The sequence below is a fragment of the Hevea brasiliensis genome, chromosome 2 (genome assembly GCF_030052815.1).
Source record: "Hevea brasiliensis isolate MT/VB/25A 57/8 chromosome 2, ASM3005281v1, whole genome shotgun sequence".
Lineage (NCBI taxonomy): Eukaryota > Viridiplantae > Streptophyta > Magnoliopsida > Malpighiales > Euphorbiaceae > Hevea > Hevea brasiliensis.
The window spans coordinates 14,924,026-14,938,938 of NC_079494.1; positions in this window are offsets into that span (position 1 = coordinate 14,924,026).

The window sequence follows — 14,913 nt, forward strand, 5'->3', positions numbered from 1 at the left end:
CCTCCATTGGACCTGAGCAAAATTGAAGTCAGAATGAACAGTCTCGAGGGTCTGGCCAGTGGTTGGAAGTCATTTCCCGATCAGGTCAAAGCACAATTTGAGAAGAGATATGGGAGGATTGCGACCTTGATACGAGTTAAAGTTCAAGTCTCGGTATTAAAGGCCATGTTGCCAGTGTGGAATCCTAAGTATGGGGTGTTCTCTTTCAACGATATCGATACTGCTCCCACTATGGAAGAATATCAAGCATTGCTAGAAATTCCTTATGCAGCGCAGAATCGGATCTACCTACACCTCGAGCATAGGCAGACCTGGAAACGGTTCGCACATATGCTGGGAATTCCACCAGAAGAAGCAAAGGCGAGGGAAACTATCAAAGGGAATACGCATGGATGGTATTGGACTTATCTCAAGAAGTGGTTGGATCAATGCATCCAAGATGAACAGTGGAATCAAGCTTCATTGATGCTCGCTTTAGCAATCTACGGCCTGATCTTGTTCCCTGGACCTTCCGGAATCATAACCTGCGGCGTTGTGGAAATGTTTTGGGCAGTAGAGAAACAGAAAGTCAACCCGATGCCAGCAATTCTTGCAGATACTTTGTTGACTCTCACCTATTGTAGATGACGAGGCAAGGGATCCGTTAAATGCTGCCCTCAATTATTATACCTCTGGATCATCAGTCACATATGTCCTGTAGAGATGAAGGGATTAACTTGGTACCTTGACCAGCCTCTCATTGAGAAAATGACCAGACTAGTAATCAACCCAAAGGATGAGTTGCAGTGGCAAGAACAGATCTTGAGCTTTAACAGCCCTGACTACTGTTGGAGGAAATTATGGACGTCGGGTCAACCCATTTTGATCAGCACAGGGGATAATCAATCAGTATCCCTAATCGGAGTGACTGGATACACAAGTTACACTTCGGCATTAGTGATGAGACAATTCGGCTCGACACAGTTCAGAGTCAACATTGAAGAATACCATCAAGGACATTTCTACCATGAGCTCATGGAAGAGGAAGGGTTGAAAATAGCTCGCAGATCTTGGGAAAACATCACTCTGATGGAGAGGTCGCCTAAAGGCCCGAGTGCCACGGACGATTATCTTAAATGGAGGGCTGACAGAGATCAAGAACACTTAACTGCAGATTCAACAAAACCCGAAGACAGCAACCCTCGCCGAAACGCCCTTTCAGAAGAAGATGGTGATCGTTTAGCCGACTCCCTACAAAAGGCAAACACTGAAAACTCACGACTGCAAGAACAAGTAAAACAATTGGAGGACCAACAACAGATCCTCAAAAGAAAAGTAAGGAGACTCAGGGAAGAGGCAAGAACCGAAAAGATGGGGTTCGAAGAGCAAGAGATACAGTGGGAAAAGGAAAAAAGCTCTCTCCAAGCTGTAATAAAAGAAGCAGAAGTACAGAATAGCAAACGTCAGGAGAAAATGAAATATCAGGAAATACTCATGGAAGAATATAAACAAGAAAGCAAAAAGAAGAAGCTTGAACAAGCACTGCTTATTAACAATATTATGAAAGAATGTGCTAAAGAAAGGAAGGAAAAAGAGAGACAAGCTGCTTTCTATCAGGAGCTGAAAGAAAATGTTGACCAGCTGGAGAGAATGATAGCACAGGGAAAACAAGAACTCCTACCTGAATCCGAATATGCTCTGAAAGTGTTCAACCCTGCCAGACAGGAAGAAAGGTTATATGAGTATCTCATAAAATGTAATCTCATTATAAAGAACCTCCCTGAGCCTAGGCCAATGTAAAGAATGCTGTGCATGAATTATTCAGTTAATAGAATGATTTTTGGGCCATTGTTTAACAAAATTATGAATGAATACTATGACTCCCGTAGGAACCCCTCGCTAGGGTTGTGCGAAAAATTGGATGTGCCATATGGACAGGTATCATAGATGCGCATTCAATCCAATCATTCACAATCAGACTATCGAACGATGCCATGATAAAATTGATGCAATTATCCTTCTGCAGATTTCATTTTGGCTCCCAAATGCCACTGTATCCTTTGTCCGAACTAGGACCTTTAGTTTTTTTATGAAATTCAAAATTCATTAAAAGCTGTTTTTACTTTCCTACAGAAAATCAACATTGCTTCAAACAAAGCAAGTCTGACCAGGCACACGGTTCAACCCAAACGAGTGTACTTAACAAGATCACGAACAAAGAAGATAATGGAAGACCAGGAACAAGTACAAAACCTACAAGGGCAAGTGTCCGAGCTGAAAGATCAGGTCTCAGAACTGATGAGACTAATGAGGGAGATGTCCCAGAATAAACCGGCTTCAGAACCTAACTTACCACTACCTCCCCCACCACCTACAACAATTGATCCGCATCAAGCTTTAACCTCTTTCACCTTTCAATCACCTATTCCGGATCCGACAATCACTGTCAATCCGGCTACCATAAATAATGACCTACCTTTCTCCCATTACCCAGCTGTCTTAAATGCCGACCCATACCCTTCATTACTAATTCCTCCAGTTCACTCCACCCCTCATCTCCCAACTGGGGGAGCATTACATGCAGTAGGAGGAGAAAATAGGACCAGGGAAAATGAGAAGCTGTCTGCTCTAGAGGAGAGATTGAGAGCAATAGAGGGGCTGAACATGTATGGTTCAGTCGATGTCGTGTCATTGAGAATGGTGCCAGACGTGGTGGTGCCGCCCAAGTTCAAAATCCTGGACTTCGACAAGTACACTAGGAACTCAGACCCCCGCATTCACCTGGCAACCTACATTGCCAAAATGTCTGCCTTGACAGAAGATGACAGACTTCTCATCCATTTCTTTCACGAGAGTCTCTCCGGGGCAGCCCTGAGATGGTGCATACAGTTGGACAGGAGCAAACTGCGCTCCTGGAAGGATTTGGCTGATGCTTTCCTGAAGCAGTATAAATTTAACTGCGATGTAGCCCCCACGAGGAGAGACCTCCAAAACCTGGTGCAGAGAGACAGGGAAAGCTTTAAGGAATATGCTCAGAGATGGAGAGAAAAGGCTGCAGAAGTATATCCTCCGGTGACCGACAATGAACTATGCTCCCTGTTCATCGAGACATTGAAGGCTCCTTACTTCAATTTGATGATTGAAAATACCTCCAACAGCTTCTCGGATATTATCCAAGCCGGTGAGAGGATAGAAGCTAATTTAAAGATGGGGTGACTACAGGAGTTGGTTGAGAACCCTGCGAAGAAGACTGCCAGTTTTGGCAAGAAAAAGGAGTGTGATGTGCATTCCATCACCCGGCAAAACAATTACTCCCCGCTTCCTGAAAGTAACTATCAGCCATATCTTCTCCCTCATGGCCAAACAGTTGCCAACATTCCTCCCCCTTTCCCAAATTATCCTCACCCATGCCCCCAGTATCCACCACCTACAAATTACCAACCCAGACCACCTCCACCACCTGCTCAACCTAGACCACCTCAAAACAACCCGAGACCACCAAGAAATCCTGATCCACCTCTTCCCCTGCCACTCAGCGAAATATACCGATACCTTGTCGGTATAAACCAAATAGTACTGGTTCCCCTTGACCCAATTCAGCCACCATACTCCAGGTGGTATGATGCCACTGCCCGGTGTGAATATCATGGAGGGGCACAAAGGCATTCAACCGATAACTGCGGGGCACTCAGAGCGAGAGTGCATGCGTTAATTAGGAATGGGTGGTTGAAGATTGAGGGAAATGGCTCCCTCCCCAATGTTACCTCCAACCCGTTGCCCAATCATAATACGGGCAATGGTGTAAACATGATAGAGTCAGACGGAGAAAGGTCGGCACCAGAGGTAGACAAGCTGATTCCTCACTTTGAGGAAATTCTTAGAATGGCAGTAAGGGAAGGTTACCTCCACCCTCAAGCCTCAGAACATGGGTTTGAAATGGGATGCCCTTATCATGGAGGAGCAGCTGGCCATGAGCTGCAAAATTGTGGAGAATTTAAGCAAGAGGTCCAGAACTTATTGTGCCTCAAAGTTCTGAGATGCCAGGTAAAGCCAAAGATGGAGGGCGGAGTAAATACAGCCCGACTCGGCCAAAACACCTCCACCCATAATCACAGAATTACTTTCTCACCCCCAGTATCCTCACCTCCAGTAACAATCATCCGAACCCCACCTCAGCTCCCTGTCACAAACACCCATGCCATACCTTGGAATTATAATTTCCAAGTTTTCACCCAAGGAGCGTCAAGCAGTACATCGGCTCCTAATCTTGCTTCACCTTCAGCACCTCCAAAACTGTGCTTCACTCCTCATGAGCATTTCAAAATGACTTATGCCAAACCTACCAGTAGTGCTACTCCCCAGGCTAATCCTCAGCCCATTGCTGCCACAAAATCCTCCCCACCTGAGCAAGAAGTCGAGTTTATAACTCGGAGTGGGAGATGTTACGGGCATGAAGAAAAAGAAAAGAAGAGAGGGAAAGTAAAAATGGGAGAGCACCAAGAGAATACAAGAGAGGAGGTGGAGAGAATGGAGAGAGGAGAACCCGCCGGGTCGAGAGAGGAAGAGGAGCTGATGCTTCAAATAATGAAGCAAAGTGAGTATGATGTGGTGGAACAGTTAAGGAAGACACCTGCCCGAATTTCACTGTTGTCGCTAATTCTGAGCTCTGAGGTGCACCGTCAAGCCTTGCAGAAAATCCTGGATCAGGCCTTTGTGAACCCCGACATCACACCGGGGCAATTTGAGAAGAAAGTGGGACAAATCTAGGCATCCAGTTTTGTCATCTTTTCTGAAGAAGAGATAGACCCTGCAGGCTTAACGCACACTAAAGCTCTGCATGTGACAGTGAAATGTAAAGGTTATATAATGGCCAAGGTCCTTATTAATAATGGATCCGCACTCAATGTACTGCCTAATGCCACCTTGGCTAGGCTGCCAGTTGACTGGTCCGATATACGTCAGAGTGCTATGGTGGTAAGAGCCTTTGATGGTACAAGGAGAGAAGTGCTGGGAGACATCGACTTGCCACTCCAAATTGGCGCATGCACCTTTAATGTCACATTCCAAGTGATGAACATTGAACTGGCCTACACTATGTTGCTAGGGAGGCCTTGGATCCATTCAGTGAATGCCGTTCCCTCAACTTTGCACCAGAAGATAAAGTACATTATGGACGGTAAAATCATCACTGTGAGAGGGGAAGAAGCCATATTGGTCACTAAGCCACAATCACTTCCTTATGTGGAAGCTGCTGAGGAGTCGTTGGAAAGCTCCTTCCAAGCCCTCGAATTACAAGAATCTATCTCAAAAAATGAAGGGGCTATGGCTATGGTAGCCAAGGTAATGTCGAGGAATGGGTATGAAGAGGGCAAAGGCCTAGGTGCCACATTGTAAGGGATTGTCGAACCTATACCGGCTATTCAGAAGGTAGGCCATTGTGGTTTGGGTTATGAGGAGGACGCCCTCATGGATGGGCGATTCTGGATGAGAAATCAACTTCGGGATCAAAGATTTGATCAGAAAATCGGGAGGATAAAGGTAGTCTCGAGAATCACAGAAGTATTCACTAAACTGATCATTGAAAATCCGGCAGAGGTTGAAGAATCACCCGATGAACCATCCATCGATGTCATCCACTTGGATTCCTTGTATGAGGCTCTGGTCTCGCCAATAACTGAAGGGCAAGAACTGGACAACTAGACAGCAGAGGACATCCCTGTACTTAATTTCGAGTAAAGTACTTCTGGTTATCTACACTTGATCATTTTGTCCATGGTGGCAAGTGTAATATTATAAATGGACCCTTTTCTTATGTCATAAATGTTAATGAATTAATAGCGCATTTTGAATTCTCTTTTTCTTTCCTTTTGAATTCCATCCTTATAATATAATCCATTTTCGTTCATTCAGGACCATTCATTAATTAGCACCTAATAATTCAATAGACTCAGAAATTCCTCTGGTTAATTTTGAAATCCCCATAACTGCCATTACTTCAAATGATTCTGAGGTAGAACTTACAGAGGAAAGGGATGAAAGAGATGAACCTTCCCTAGTGCCTTGTGGGGACGAAACGTGCACCATAAACTTAGGCACGAAAGAAGTGAAAAGGAAACTTAAGGTTGTGGAGAATGAAGAATCAGAAGATATGATCAGTTTGCTCAAAGAATTCCTAGATGTATTTTCATGGAGCTATGACTATATGATTGGTTTGGACCCCCAGATAGTGACGCACTAAATTCCTCTAATTCTGGGGATAATCCCAGTAAAGCAAAAGCTAAGAAGAATGAACCCTGACACGCTGCTCAAAGTTAGGGATGAGGTCAAGAAATAGTATGATGCTGGGTTTCTGGAAGTAGTCAAATATCCCCAATGGATAGCTAACGTTGTCCCTGTAATGAAGAAGGACGGGAGAGTCAGGGTGTGCATTGATTACAGGGATCTTAATAAAGCAAGCTTGAAAGATGATTTCCCTCTCCCTCACATTGATGTGTTAGTAAACAATGCTGCGGGATTGGGCAGGTGTTTGTGTATCGATGGGGCATCAGGGTACAATAAAATCCCAATGGATGAGGAAGACAAGGAGAAAACTGCTTTTATCACTCAATGGGGGGTATTTTGCTATCGGGTCATGCCTTTCGGGTTAAAGAATGCTGGAGCCACCTACCAACGTGCTATGGTCACATTATTCCACGATATGATGCATAAAGAAGTGGAGGTGTACGTGGATGATATGATCATCAAATCCCGGGGAGAAGAGAGCCATGTGCAGGTGATGAGGAAAGTATTCGAGAGACTCAGGAAATATCAGCTGAAACTGAACCCCGCCAAATGCATATTCGGAGCTAGATATGGGAAATTGTTGGGGTTCATAGTGAGTGAGAAAGGAATAGAAGTTGATCCAGACAAAGTCCGAGCCATTCAAGAGATGCCATCCCCAAAAACTGAAAGGGAGGTGCGCAGTTTCTTGGGGAAATTGAACTACATATCAAGGTTTATTTCCAATCTCACCGCTAAGGCTAAGCCTATTTTTAGACTACTCCGAAAGAATAACACCACTCAATGGGATTCAGTTTGTCAAGAAGCTTTCGAGAAAATCAAGTAGTATCTGTCCAACCCACCAGTATTGGTTCCGCCGATGGTAGGAAGGCCTTTGATTCTGTATATGGCGGTCCAATAAAGCTCAATGGGATGTGTTTTGGGGCAACATGATAATACCGGCCGTAAGGAAAGGGCTATTTATTACCTGAGCAAAAAGTTCAATGATTGTGAGTCAAGGTACTCTTTCCTAGAGAAAACTTGCTGCGCGTTAGCCTGGACAGCGAATCGCCTCAAGCACTACATGTTGAATCACAAGACATGGCTCATTTCCAGAATGGATCCCATCAAGTATGTATTCGAAAGCCCATTCGTGCTGGGAAGGATAGCCAAGTGGCAGGTCATATTATCTCAATATGACATTGTCTATATGACCCGGAAAGCAGTCAAAGGTAGCGTGATCACCGATCTCCTAGCAGAAAACCCTATCTAGGATTATGAAGCTCTGGATTTTGAGTTCCCCGATGAGCATATTAACGAAGTGGACTGCGAAGAAGAAGAGCTAGCTGATGTATGGGAAATGTATTTCGACGGAGCTGTCAATTTGTCCAGTAATGGAATCGGAGCTGTATTGGTATCCCTGGATGGGAAACACTTTCCGATAGCAATCAAGTTGAGATTTGACTGCACCAACAACGTCGCAGAATATGAAGCTTGTGTAATGGGTCTACAAGCTGCTATCGAAATGAAGGTCAGGAAGTTAGAGGTATATGGAGACTCAGCCCTGATCATTTATCAAGTCAAAGGAGAATGGCAAACTAAGGATCCGAAGCTAATCCCATATCAGAAGTACTTAATGGAGCTGATTAAGAAGTTCGAAGAAATATCTTTCACTCACCTTAGTCGAGACAAGAATCAATTTGCAGACGCCTTGGCCACCTTGGCTGTTATGGCTCAAATGGAAGAAGGGCAGACGACTCAGGTATTAAAGATTAAAGCAAGGAATGAGCCGGCTTACTGCTTTATGATCGAAGAGGAACTTGATGGTAAACCTTGGTACCATGACATCTTGCTTTACATCAGAACCAGAGAATTCCCCTCAGGGGCGAGCAAAAACAAAAAGAGGATGATTCGGAGATTAGCATTGGGATACTTTCCAAGTGGAGAAACCCTATACAAAAGGAGCTCCAATGGTGAATTGTTGAGATGTGTGGATGCAAAAGAGGCGAAGAGAATCCTTTTCGAGACTCATGAGGGAAACTGTGCAACCCATGCCAATGGGCATATGATGGCTAAACAAATCACGAGACGAGGATATTTTTGGACTACCATGGAAAAAGATTGCGTTGAGTATTTTCGAAAGTGCCATAAGTGTCAAATCTACGCAGATCCAATAAACGTTCCACCTCACCAATTGTTCAATCTCGTTTCACCATGGCCTTTCGCAATGTGGGGCATCGATGTGATTGGTCCCATCAACCCTAAGGCATCCAATGGGCACAGGTTTATCCTGGTAGTAATCGACTATTTTTCTAAATGGGTCGAAGCAACATCATATGCTCACATTACACAGAACACATTTCTCAAATTCCTCAGAAATAATATCATATGCCGGCATGGCCTCCCCTATGAAATCGTCACTGAAAACGCCAAGAATTTGAATGGTCCGAAGATTCAGAAATTATGTGATCAATACAAGATCCGACATCTCAATTCCTCCCCATACCGTCCCCAGATGAATGGAGCAGTGGAAGCTGCAAACAAAAATCTCAAAAGAATAATCCGGAAAATGACGATCACTTATAGGGATTGGCATGATATGCTCCCCTACGCCCTTCAGGCATACCGGACTCCAGTAAGGACCTCAACTGGTGCAACTCCTTACTCGCTGGTTTATGGGATGGAGGCTGTATTACCTATAGAAATTGAAATTCCTTCCCTAAGGATTCTGAAGGAATTAGGGATTGATGAGTCAGAGTGGATCCAGTCGAGGTTAGATTAATTAAACTTGCTGGATGAGAAGAGGCTAGCAGTAGCATGTCATGGGCAGTTATATCAGAGGAGAATGGCCAGGGCATTTAACAAAGGGGTTCGCCCACGTGAATTCCAACCAGGGGACCTAGTCCTGAAGAAAGTGTTTTCGAATCAAAACGATCCCCGGGGTAAATGGTCACCAACCTACGAGGGACCCTATGTGGTTAAAAAAGCATTCTCTAGTGGGGCCTTGATCTTGACCCACATGGATGGTGAAGAATTTCTAAGACCTGTTAATGCCGATACCTTCAAGAGATACTATGCCTAAAAAAAAAAAAAAAAAAAAAAGAGTAGGGTTGAAAACCCGAAAGGGCGCTCCTAGCAAAATGTGTGAAAGAAGGCGAAAACCCTCGAAGGGCGCTTTCTATAAAATGAGTGAAGGATGAAAACCCGAAAGGGCATCCTGAAAGGGCAAGCTAAAAAAAAAAAAATCTAGGGGTGAAAACTCGAAAGGGCATCCCAAGAACCAAAAGGGAGAAATAAGGAAAGGAGCATGAAACTGAGAAGGGAAATAAACCGTCATGGCATGAGACTTCAGAGTACTGGAAATAATGGCAGTTAAGGGATTTCAAAGCTAGCCACAAGGAATATGTGAGATCTATCCTTTTACCCGTTTTCTTTGAAACTGTACCTTTGTTTCTTAAAACCATAATAAAGTTATACTTTATTCACTTTGCTTTTATCTTCCAGAACACTCACTTTTTAATATTGTCCTTATTCAATCTTTTTATCTAATGCGCTATTAATCATTTAAAATTTTGCCGTAAGATTAGGATTTGAAAATTAATAACCTCACATACTTTGCTATGAGATTTGCAGGAAATGGCCTAAAAAAAAAAAAAAAAACTTGGAAGGGCGCTTCTAGTCAAATGGGCGAAAGGAAAGTGAAAACCCACAAGGGCGCTTTTCGTAAAATAAGAAGAAAGTTAGGGACAGAAAAGGGGCATCCGAAGAAATTGGGTCGTAGGTCATGTCTTGCAACTCGTCCTCCATTAATCATCGGCTTTCGGGATCCTGTTAAGTACACTTCATCAGGGAGGAACTTCTCGTGTCGAGATTAGACTTGCTTTGTAAGTTGATTTTAATTTTCAGCATTTTAAATTTCCTGTTAATCAACCTCTGGTTCCTTGATCTAAGTTGATTTTAATTTTCAGCATTTTAAATTTTCTGTTAATCAACCTCTGGTTCCCTTGATCTAAGTTGATTTTAATTTTCAGCATTTTAAATTTCCTGTTAATCAACCTCTGGTTCCTTGATCTAAGTTGATTTTAATTTTCAGCATTTTAAATTTTTTGTTAATCAACCTCTGGTTCCTTGATCTAAGTTGATTTTAATTTTTAGCATTTTAAATTTCCTGCTAATCAACCTCTGGTTCCTTGATCTAAGTTGATTTTAATTTTCAGCATTTTAAATTTCCAGTTATCAACCTCTGGTTCCTTGATCTAGGTTGATTTTAATTTTCAGCATTTTAAATTTCCTGTTATCAACCTCTGGTTCCTTGATCTAGGTTGATTTTAATTTTCAGCATTTTAAATTTCCTGTTAATCAACCTCTGGTTCCTTGATCTAAGTTGATTTTAATTTTCAGTATTTTAAATTTCTTGTTATCAACCTCTGGTTCCTTGATCCAAGTTGATTTAATTTTCAACATTTTAAATTTTCCGTTATCAACCTCTGGTTCCTTGATCTAAGTTGATTTTAATTTTCAGCATTTTAAATTTCCCGTTATCAACCTCTGGTTCCTTGATCTAAGTTGATTTTAATTTTCAGCATTTTAAATTTCCCTTCCTGTTATCAACCTCTGGTTCCCTGATCTAAGTTGACTTTAATTTTCAGCATTTTAAATTTCCTGTTATCAACCTCTGGTTCCTTGATCTAAGTTGAATCTAAGTTGATTTTAATTTTCAGCATTTTAAATTTCCTGTTATCAACCTCTGGTTCCTTGATCTAAGTTGATTTTAATTTTCAACACTTTAAATTTCCTGTTAATCAACTTCTGGTTCCTTGATCTAAGTTGATTTTAATTTTCAGCACTTTAAATTTCCTGTTATCAACCTCTGGTTTCCTGATCTAAGTTGATTTTAATTTTCAGCATTTTAAATTTCCTGTTATCAACCTCTGGTTCCCTGATCTAAGTTGATTTTAATTTTCAGCATTTTAAATTTCCTGTTATCAACCTCTGGTTCCCTGACCTAAGTTGATTTTAATTTTCAGCATTTTAAATTTCCTGTTATCAACCTCTGGTTCCTTGATCTAAGTTAATTTTAATTTTTAGCATTTTAAATTTCTTGTTATCAACCTCTGGTTCCCTGATCTAAGTTGATTTTAATTTTTAGCATTTTAAATTTCCTGTTAATCAACCTCTGGTGCCTCGATCCAAGTTGATTTTAATTTTCTAGCGTTTTAACTCCTGTTACCAATCTCTAGGTCACTAACTTAAGTAGGCTTTAGTTTCCTAACCTTGAACACCTAATCGCCCAAAATATGGGTCTGAATCTTTACATAATTCCTACACAGGAAAATTTTTCCCTTTAATAGAAATTATGTAAAGAGGGGCAGCTGTCGACACCATATTTTGGCCGATCCCCAGAATCAATAAATTTCAAAACCGATCCCCAGCACTAAGTCTCCCTTTGCCAGCCAATTACATTTTCGATCTCTCTTTACCGGACAACCACATTTCCGATCTCTCTTTAAAAGGAATCGAATCAATACTAAGTCCCTATGTCATTTAAAGCCTCATGGACCTCTCTAACCAATTGTCAAATCTCCTGACTAGTTAATTACATTCTCGATCTCTCTTGTCAAACGAAATTGAACCAACACTAGATCTTTATGTCACTAGTCTTATTGCCGATCTCCCTTTTAAAAGTTTAGGAATAATCAAGTTAAGGTTCCAATCCGGTTTAATGATGATCCCGATCTTAAGTGTTCAAGCCAAATTTTCAATTTTAATCAAGTCCCGTTTAGCGTTGGTTCCCTGCCGATCTCATACTTATTGTGTTTTCCGACCTCTTACACTTGGATTAATAATCACTTTTAGTTGTTTTAATATGCTCAGACAATCAAGTGCTTAAGTAATTTAGAGATTTTCCGATCACATCCATTCACTGAACAAAAAGGGAATTTCATTTCATATTAAAATTTGTACAAGTCATTTGGCTGGAGGATTACCCCCAGCCTGATCTACATTTTGTTCACTTCCTCTCTCACCCTCAGCCTCCTCCTCGCTTTCCTCTTCGTCTTAGGGAGCTAGGTCGACCATCCAGGAGAAGTCCTCCTCGGGATAACGCTTCTTGAGCTCGGCCAAGAGATCCCTGTGAGCATTTACATAAGCGCCGGCCTCCCTTGTTACCGCCTCTTCCTCTTTCGCTTTGAGCTCCTCAGTGAGGTGAGTAACTTCACCGGCCCAGAGCGCCTGAACTTCCTCAAGAACATGATCTCGCTCGGCTAGAACATGAGCCTGCTCGGCCAGCTTGTCCTCGTAGAACTTCATCCGCCCCTCAATTTCAGATATGTAGTTCTGAGCGGATGAGAGTTGGGATCGGAGGGAAGCCACTTCATGACCCATCTTCTTGACCTCCTTACCCAGGCGGTGAGCCTTCTCCCGGATGATGTGCTGATTCACTAAGCACTCCATGTTCAGGCTCATGGATCGGGTCAGGATGTCATCAAGATTGTCCGGGGACAGCCTGTCCTGATCCTCCCGAAGGCAGATAGAAGCCCCCAGAACCTTAGCCAAACCCGGATTCTCCCGAACAGTTCGGTTCTTCTCCAGGGAATGGATCAGCACCTGAGCACCGTAGGAGAGGGTCCTTGAGGTAGGTTGGGAAGGACCCCCATCCGCACTCGAAGCAACTGGAGGAGGTGGAGGCGGCTCTTCTTAGCGAGGAGGAGATCGGATCACTTCTACCTCGGGGATCGGCTGCCTCGAAGGTTGAGATGAGCCCCCTTACATTTCCTCAGCTTCATGCCTGGGTGTCTGGAGCAGCTCGAATCACTTCATCTCCTGCACTTTCTGGGAGACCTCTCTCTTTCGCTTCCGGCTCTCCTCGAAAGCTTCGCCGCTTGCCATACCTGCACAAAGAAGAGGTCAGTGAGATCGCTAAGGTCCAAAGATCTGATATATAGAAAATACTAATGCTGAAGTCAGAGAGCTGAAGCCCGCGATCTTCACCAGTGATCAACTCCATTGTCCAGTGATGCAGTTCGGCAGTCACTGCATCCAAACAAGAGAACTTCTCTCTGGCCGCCTGATCTTTTAGCTCCATCACCATCAGGCCTCTTTCCCTATTTAGGGTGAGGCGCTTCGGAAGTACGGGGCCCTGCTGCAGCCAGCTGCGAGGGAAACCTTCAAAGCCGTTTGGAATTTTGCTCCTAAGGATAAAGAAGCGGTTCTTCCAATTCTTCAGGGAGGAAGGCAGATCGGTAAAAAGCCCACAATGTGGTTTCGCCTAGAAGAACCAATACTCGTCGTCCTTTCGACGAGTTAATCTATGTAGTTCGGTGAATACTTTAGCTGTAGGACGGAGTCCCTTAGCTCGACAGAGGCCTCGGAAGGCTACTAAGATCCGCCACGAGTTCGGGTGAACTTGGGCGATGCACACTTGGTGAAATTTTAGGTCTTCTTTGAAGAAGTCATCGAGAGGGAACCGCAGTCCAACTTTTAATTGCTCCTCATATACCATGATCATGTCGTTCTCTTCGAAGAAGTGATCGGCTCGAAGATCGCCGTGACACTTAATGAGTTCGAATGAATCAGGATGAATGTTGTATTCTTGGCTGAACGATTGTCGGTCGGTTCCTTGAAGAATTGATGGCAGCTCGTCCATGGGAAGATTTTCCCTCCCTGAAGAAGGTACATGCCTTGATGGTGCTGCTTGTCCCCGAGCTGGAACGGAGACCCTAGGAGGTTCAGGTCGCACGCTTGGTTCGACTACCTCCACTTCATCAGACGACCACGAGATCTGAATGGAAGGGGGGCTTGCCACTCTCTGAGCCTCGGCACCGCTCATTTTCAAAGGAAATAAAGAATTTAAACTAAAAGAAGGATCAAAACCCTTACTGGAGCTTGATCGGTGTCGAAAAAACTTGAGAAATAGAGATAATTTTGGAATTGCTCGCGGGATGCTGAAAATGACATAAGAGAGCAACTGGCTGACCCATCCCTTATTTATACCCGTCTGAGCATTTAATGCTCATAGTGTTCCAAGCGGTGCATCGGTTAGCGGGACTCGCCAGCTTTTCTGACACGTCTCACGAATATTCCAGAAATTCCATAAGGAGAGATTGGCTAGTTAGAGATAGGCTAATTAAGGCGAATGTTTGGAAGTGTGGATCAGTTAAGGGTTGTTCAGTTAGGAACCAGATCGGATAAACACATCAGAGATAGGAAAATAATCAATGCGATAATAAAATGATAGTGGTCAAAATAAAATTTTATTTCCGAAAAGGTCGAATTACATCATTCTGGCGATCTCTAGAGATCGGACTACATAAAAGTTGAATTACATCATTTGGGCGATCTCTAGAGATCGGACTATATAAAAGTTGAATTACATCATTTGTACGATCTCTAGAGATCGGATTACATAAAAGTTGAATTACATCATTTGGGCGATCTCTAGAAATCAGATCACTTTAAAGGTTTGATTACATCGTAGGGGGGATCTCTAATAAAGACCTATGTCAAAGCCTAGTCTCGTGGCTGAATCAAAAGATGTGTTTGATCGAGAGACCGGCCATTGACATCGGATAGATGTACAGCTTAGATGGGGTGATTATGACTCTCATCAGGATGGAGAGTCATATCCACTGTCATCGACCAGAACCGAGCTGTAATCGGGACGCCCAATGTGGTGAG